Source organism: Sceloporus undulatus, chromosome 6 (genome assembly GCF_019175285.1).
Source record: "Sceloporus undulatus isolate JIND9_A2432 ecotype Alabama chromosome 6, SceUnd_v1.1, whole genome shotgun sequence".
NCBI classification, from domain to species: Eukaryota; Metazoa; Chordata; class Lepidosauria; order Squamata; family Phrynosomatidae; genus Sceloporus; species Sceloporus undulatus.
The window spans coordinates 93,118,772-93,124,629 of NC_056527.1; the positions used below are offsets into that span (position 1 = coordinate 93,118,772).

Sequence of the window (5,858 nt, forward strand, 5' to 3'; positions counted from 1 at the left end):
CTTTGCCATCTTGACCATACTCTGATGTTGCTTGTTCCCCAATTTTTATCTGCAAAATGTTGGAGAGTATTTTTCTTTTTCTTTATTTCTGTTTCTAAAAACCTTTTAACAATTTTAGCTTTATATTACAGTCGGCCCTCGCCTTATGTGAGGGATCCGTTCCGGATCCCGCCGTGTAAGGCGAATTCCACCTATGCTCAAGCCCCATTGGAAACAATGGGGCTTGTGCACAGCGGTGCAGCGGCGCAACAGCGCGCAGGGCGCCATGGGTGTGCCCCCCATTCAATTGAATAGGACGCGACGCCCCTTCCACCCCACGCACTCCCTGCGACTTGAGTGCGTACACTCAAGACTGCGTATGGCGCACCCACGTGTGGCGCAGGTGCACTGTATAAGGAGCCCTGGTGGTGCAGTGGTTAAATCCCAGTACTGCAGCCACAACTTTGTGAGTTCGATCCCAGGGCTCCAAGGTTGACTCAACCTTCCATCCTTTCTTTGGTGGGTAAACTGAGCACCCAGCTTGTTGCGGGCAATTGGCTTACAGATTATAAACTGCTTAGAGAGTGCTGAGTTCACTATTAAGCAGTATAGAAATGTAAATGCTATTGCTATTATTTGACCTTGAAGATTTTCAAAATTGTTTAACCACCCATCATAAACACTTTAAGATAGGGATGAGTAAATTACAGTCTGTGAACTATATTTCTCCAAAACCTTCCAGTCTCTGTATGCCTACGTACACCCCTCCCAGTTTTCCCTCCATTAAAAAGGGATCCTTCCTCCCTCCTTCAAGGGTGATGGAAGGCAATGTTGCCACGTTTTTGAATGCCAAAAGCAGTTGTACATCCAGCACAAGGCATGTCTCAAAGTTAGAAGTAGTTCTAGTTTTGCAAGCAAAACAAAAGCTTTGCCAGGAACTAAAACAAATCTAGGGACAAAATTGTGCCAAATTCCACCACCACTTTGACTGAGGGTGCACGTGGCCTTTTAAAGTCAATAGCATTTTAAACTTTGGGGTGGGGTAACAGGGAGGAGTGGGTGAAGGCATTTGTGGCCACTGCCTCTCTGGGTGTTTTTCATTCTTACTTTATGTATACTGTATGGTACTCTGATTAGGTCAGTGGTTTTCAAGGTTTTAGCTTCCAATAAGCCATTCTACACTGACATTTTGCTGACAAAGAATAATATGTCTGATGTCAGACCTCGATGGATCTGCAAAATATTCTTCCAGCGAATATTCTAGAGTATGCACCAAATCATGCAGGATTCAGGAGGCCTTTCACATCAAACAATTATAGCACTATGATTCCACTTTAAGAGCCATGGTGACATCCTATGAAAGCCTGGTGCCTGAAGCTGAGAAAGTACCATAGTTCTCTACCACAGAGCACTAGCAACTCTCCAAATTACAAACTCCAGGCTTCCATAGGATGCAGCTATAGCAGTTAAAGTGGGATCACAATTGTGAAATAGTGTGAAAGGGTTCTTTGTCAACCTCACTGATTCCCATTGTTGTTCTACAGCCAAGAGTGGCCCTAGAATATACCCATGTTCCCATACATTTATGCATTGCTAAAGAAATGTAACACAGAAGTGCAGCTATTTTTCATGTAAACATATCCATCACTGGTAATCCTCTAAGTAAGGAACCTTGGATATGTTTTCAAGAAATCACAGAATTCTCCCCTGAAAAGTACTGGTCTCAGTTTCTCAATAATTGTCCTTCCCAATTATTTCATAGAACTTTCCTTCATCAAAAGTAGATACTGGAGTTTATCAGACAAGGGAAGTTGGAAGTATAATCCAATGGCAATCCGAACGCAATCATGGGGTTTCACATTATTGCATGATAGACTACCACATGCAATTTCGGGCAATGGGAAGTCAGTCCGATTCCTCCCGTGTGATAAACTCCACTGACTATCTGGAACAGGCGGCATGTTGTGTAGCAACAAGTAGTTGAATAAAGAGGGAGGGGGGTTACTTGTCCAGATGAGAAAAGGTTCAAAGGCATCCATCAGCCTGAGAAGTTTGCATATTGGATATCCTGACTTAAGGCAGAAGACGGATAGGAAAGTGACTCAGATCTCCCTCTTCATAGCAACCTCTTGACGGGATGAAAAGTACAGTGGCCACCACCAAAAGAGGATGCAAAGAATTTGCACGTGCTACTTTATATGTATGCATGCAAATGTAGAAATGGTTACAATGATTTAAATAGAAAAACATTATCTTTCCCCAAAGCAACCAGCTGAGCTGTATAGATGCTGCTTTTGTCTGCTCACTGGATGGATAACTTGGGGGGGGGTCTTTTCTTATCAGATTATCTGTTTAAAACTCCAGCACTCAGACTCCCACACATAGTATGGTCAGTGGCCCTAATGGATGGGGGATTATGGGAAGTCTAGTTTCAAAAAGTAACCTTTTCAAATGTTGTCCCCCATCAAGCACCAGGTTTATTGGCACATCATTCTGACAGAGAGAGAGGAGGTTAGTCAAAAATCATTTCTCTTTCTAGCTCTGTGTTAAAAGAGATTTTCCTAAATTATTTGTCTTCAGGCCTGTTTACACTGTAGACTTAAATGTGGTCCTGATATGGCTGGAGTGGGCGTAATTGTCATAGCTCCCTGACCCCACAGAGCAATGCAAATAGGATTTTTAGACATACACCATTAATTTGTAGTTCAAATGCTGTAGTTTGCCCTTCTGTGACTCCCATTGTCCCTAATAAACATAGGCGTGATGAGGAATGATGAGAATGGTAATCCATCACATTTGAAGATGCCAGGATAAGGGATGCTGCCATGGTCTCTTTGTGGAAATACAACATCTAGGATATCTTGGTTGGAAGTTATGGTGAGAGCCAAGTGGTTTGAGTGTTAGACTATGCCTCTGGAGACCAGGTTTCGATTCTCAGCTTGATCATGAAACCCATTAGGTGACACTCGGCAAGTAATACTCCTGTCAGCCTCAGAGGATGGCAATGGAAAACCTTCTTTGAAGAAATCTTGCCAATAGGTTCACCTTACGGTTGCCATTAGTCAGAAGGCACACAACAACAATGGCAAATACATAGTTTTTAAACTGTTTTAATTGCTCAGTATAAACAGGGTGGATCATGCCACAGCCCTCCGGGTGTTGGATTGCCACTATCAACATTCCTTAGATTACTGAGAAGAGGTTTGCCATTACTTTCATCTAAGACAGAAAAAGGGTGACTTGCTCAAGGTCATCCAGTGGGTTTCCGAGGCTGAGCAGAGATTCAAACCCTGGTCTCTTGGAGTCTTATTCCAACATTAAAACCACTACACCATGCTAGCTCCCTCATCCAACATTTACAAATAATAAATATCCCAATCTTCCTTTTGAGAAGATCAGAGCAGCATATTTGAGGCCCCTAAACAATTTCACATCCGGACACCAACCAGGATGTAACTTGCCTAAAGTATAAGAGTATAATGTATTTTAGACCATTCTCTGGATCCATTGGAACATACTGTTTTGTTTGTTTTTGCATCCCAGAATGATTATCAGTGTAGTTCACAAGATGTGGTTAATGGGCTGCAGCTCAAAGCATTCCTTGCACACCGGCTATGCTGGCTAGGACTGCTGGAACTTGTAATCCAGCACCAGCTGGTAGGTTTTATGATTCCCAACACAGTACAGTACCATTCTTTCTTCCTCTCTCTCTCTCTCATTCTCAAGCAAAGAAGGAGGCCAAGGATAACAGGAAAACAAGTCTTGCACCGGAGTGATACCAGTGGTTCTTAAACATGGATCCATTGATTGTTTGGGACTTCAGTTCCCAGAAGCCCAAGCCAACATAGTTAATAGACAGGAATTCTGGGAGGCAAAGTCTAAAACATTTGAAGGAGCAAAGGTTGAGAACTGCAGCCTTGGAAGATGCCTGCCACAAGCATCATATAAATAAATAACCGAATACTGTTGTTTTTAAATTGTCACAGATATCTGAGCTTGGGGATGAATAGCTGAACTGTTCACTGTTTGGGAAAATTAATTTTTGGAATCCCAGAATTCCCAAGCCAGTTTGGCCAGTGGCTTTCAAGTTGGTGTAGACCACAAAAGTAACTTTCCAAGCTTTGTGGAGCACCCTGCAATTCTTATTCTGGGGCATATCTAAAAGGGTTCTATGGCTGTCAAGCAATCACTGCAGTCTCTAAGCAAATGTAATTTTTCTCTGGGCAAAAGATTGTATCGTGAACAGTTGGGAAATGCAGTGAAGTTTGCCACAAAAGCAACCTCCTAAGGGAAAGAGATCTGGATCCTGAAAAAGCAAACAAGTAGTAACTATGCTTTTAATATGTAAACCAGGCAAAACCGGCAACCTTAAATGCATACTGTAGCAATTGTCCCTGAAGAACCTTTCCAGTGTTTTTGCTTAGGGCCTTTTAAGTGTACGTGAAGCATAAAGCATAGACAAGCAGGGATGAACCTCCGGATTCAAATACATTGACTTTACACATATGAGGAAGTCAGGATTAGCTATATCTCCCTTCACAAGACTGCTACTGCAGAATAGGAAAGAGCACCCTTATCAAATGAGTTGCCTGTCACACCTTTTCATTTTTGTACACTGTCTCAAACGTAACTTGCAATCTGTCCTTACCTCATTCTACCCGCACAACGCCATAAAGCAGATTATGCTGAGAAGATGCATCCTGGCCAAGACAACAGTGAGACTCCAAATGCAGCAAAAATGAGACACTGTCTCTCCAAGACCTTGGGAAAGTGACTTTTGGACTGTCACCCCTAGCATCCCCAGCTATTAAATTTGACAGCTCAAGATCTGGGGGAGCTGGTAGCTCTGGTCTTCCTAGCTCCAGACATAAAAAAAACTTTGCTCACTCTGATACACCAGTTTCAGGCTTTCCATCTGTTGCAAGAATCAATAAAACATTTGCAGTGGTAAGGAGGTACAAGACTCCAGTTCAAGTTTCCTTCCTCCTATCCCCCTGCTGCCATAAGAGTGCCTGTGCCAACATACCTGCTTCCTTGGGGAAGTTCTTTCCACCGACGGTATGTTCAGCTGTTGTGGGTAAAGACCAACATGAAGGAGTGGGACAGGACCTGACAGTGAGACAGATCTCTGTGGCAGAACAAGCAGTTTTGTCTCCAGCAAGCAGTAGAAAAGCGGTCTTCACATCTCAGGTGTGTCGAGGTGCCACATACCTGTTCCTACTGCACCTTTCCCTCTCTCTCTCCCCCTGCTTCCTTCCCGCCCTCTCTGTATGTCAAGGTTAACTGGCGACTGGGCCACTCCTGTCTAAAGTAAACAGGAGGTAACAGAGGCTGAGCTGAGAGAGATCTGAATATTCATGATGAAAAAAAAAACTGCTGAGAGGTGCTCCAATTCAACATCAGTGGAAGAGAACAAGGGAGCACCTGAGGGTGCAGATTTGTGGTAGGTTAAATTCCAGAAAAGCAATCAACGTGAGCTAGTTGCAGGGAAAAAAAGTCTAGACAACACCAACAGCTGACTCCAGTGCTACTCCAGGTATTAGTTTATTTCAGAGATACATCACACATTCTCCGATATGTTATGCTGACTCAAAAAAAGGCCATGGGCAATATATATTATATGTTCCCATGCGCATACTGTGGTACACTGGAATGTCAACCAAGTTAAAATTAGAGACTGGGATGACAAAGATTGCATCCTGATATACTAGTGTGTAAAACACAGTCATCTCAAGTATTGCCTAAAGCATGAAGGTGTAAACACCAAATAAAGATAATGACTATTTTTTTCAATCAGAAAACTACCAGGACAAGATATTCATGATACTGTATCCAGTTGCGTGTTCATCACTTGATATCTAGTCCCTTGATTACTAGCC

General features: G+C 42.9%; 1 protein-coding gene across 2 annotated transcripts in view; it reads right to left on the reverse strand.

Annotated features, from left to right (window-relative positions):
• Positions 1-5,274, reverse strand: part of PRR15L (proline rich 15 like) — a 15,831-nt gene extending 10,557 nt beyond the window's left edge. The window contains exon 1 of one of the 2 annotated variants that reach the window (XM_042475747.1): positions 5,006-5,274. The gene's annotated coding sequence lies outside the window, so the exon portion shown is untranslated. Of the gene's footprint in view, positions 1-4,627; positions 4,873-5,005 lie in introns of those variants that run through there. The other variant, XM_042475749.1, reaches the window with a different exon arrangement.
• Positions 5,275-5,858: the final 584 nt, after the last annotated feature.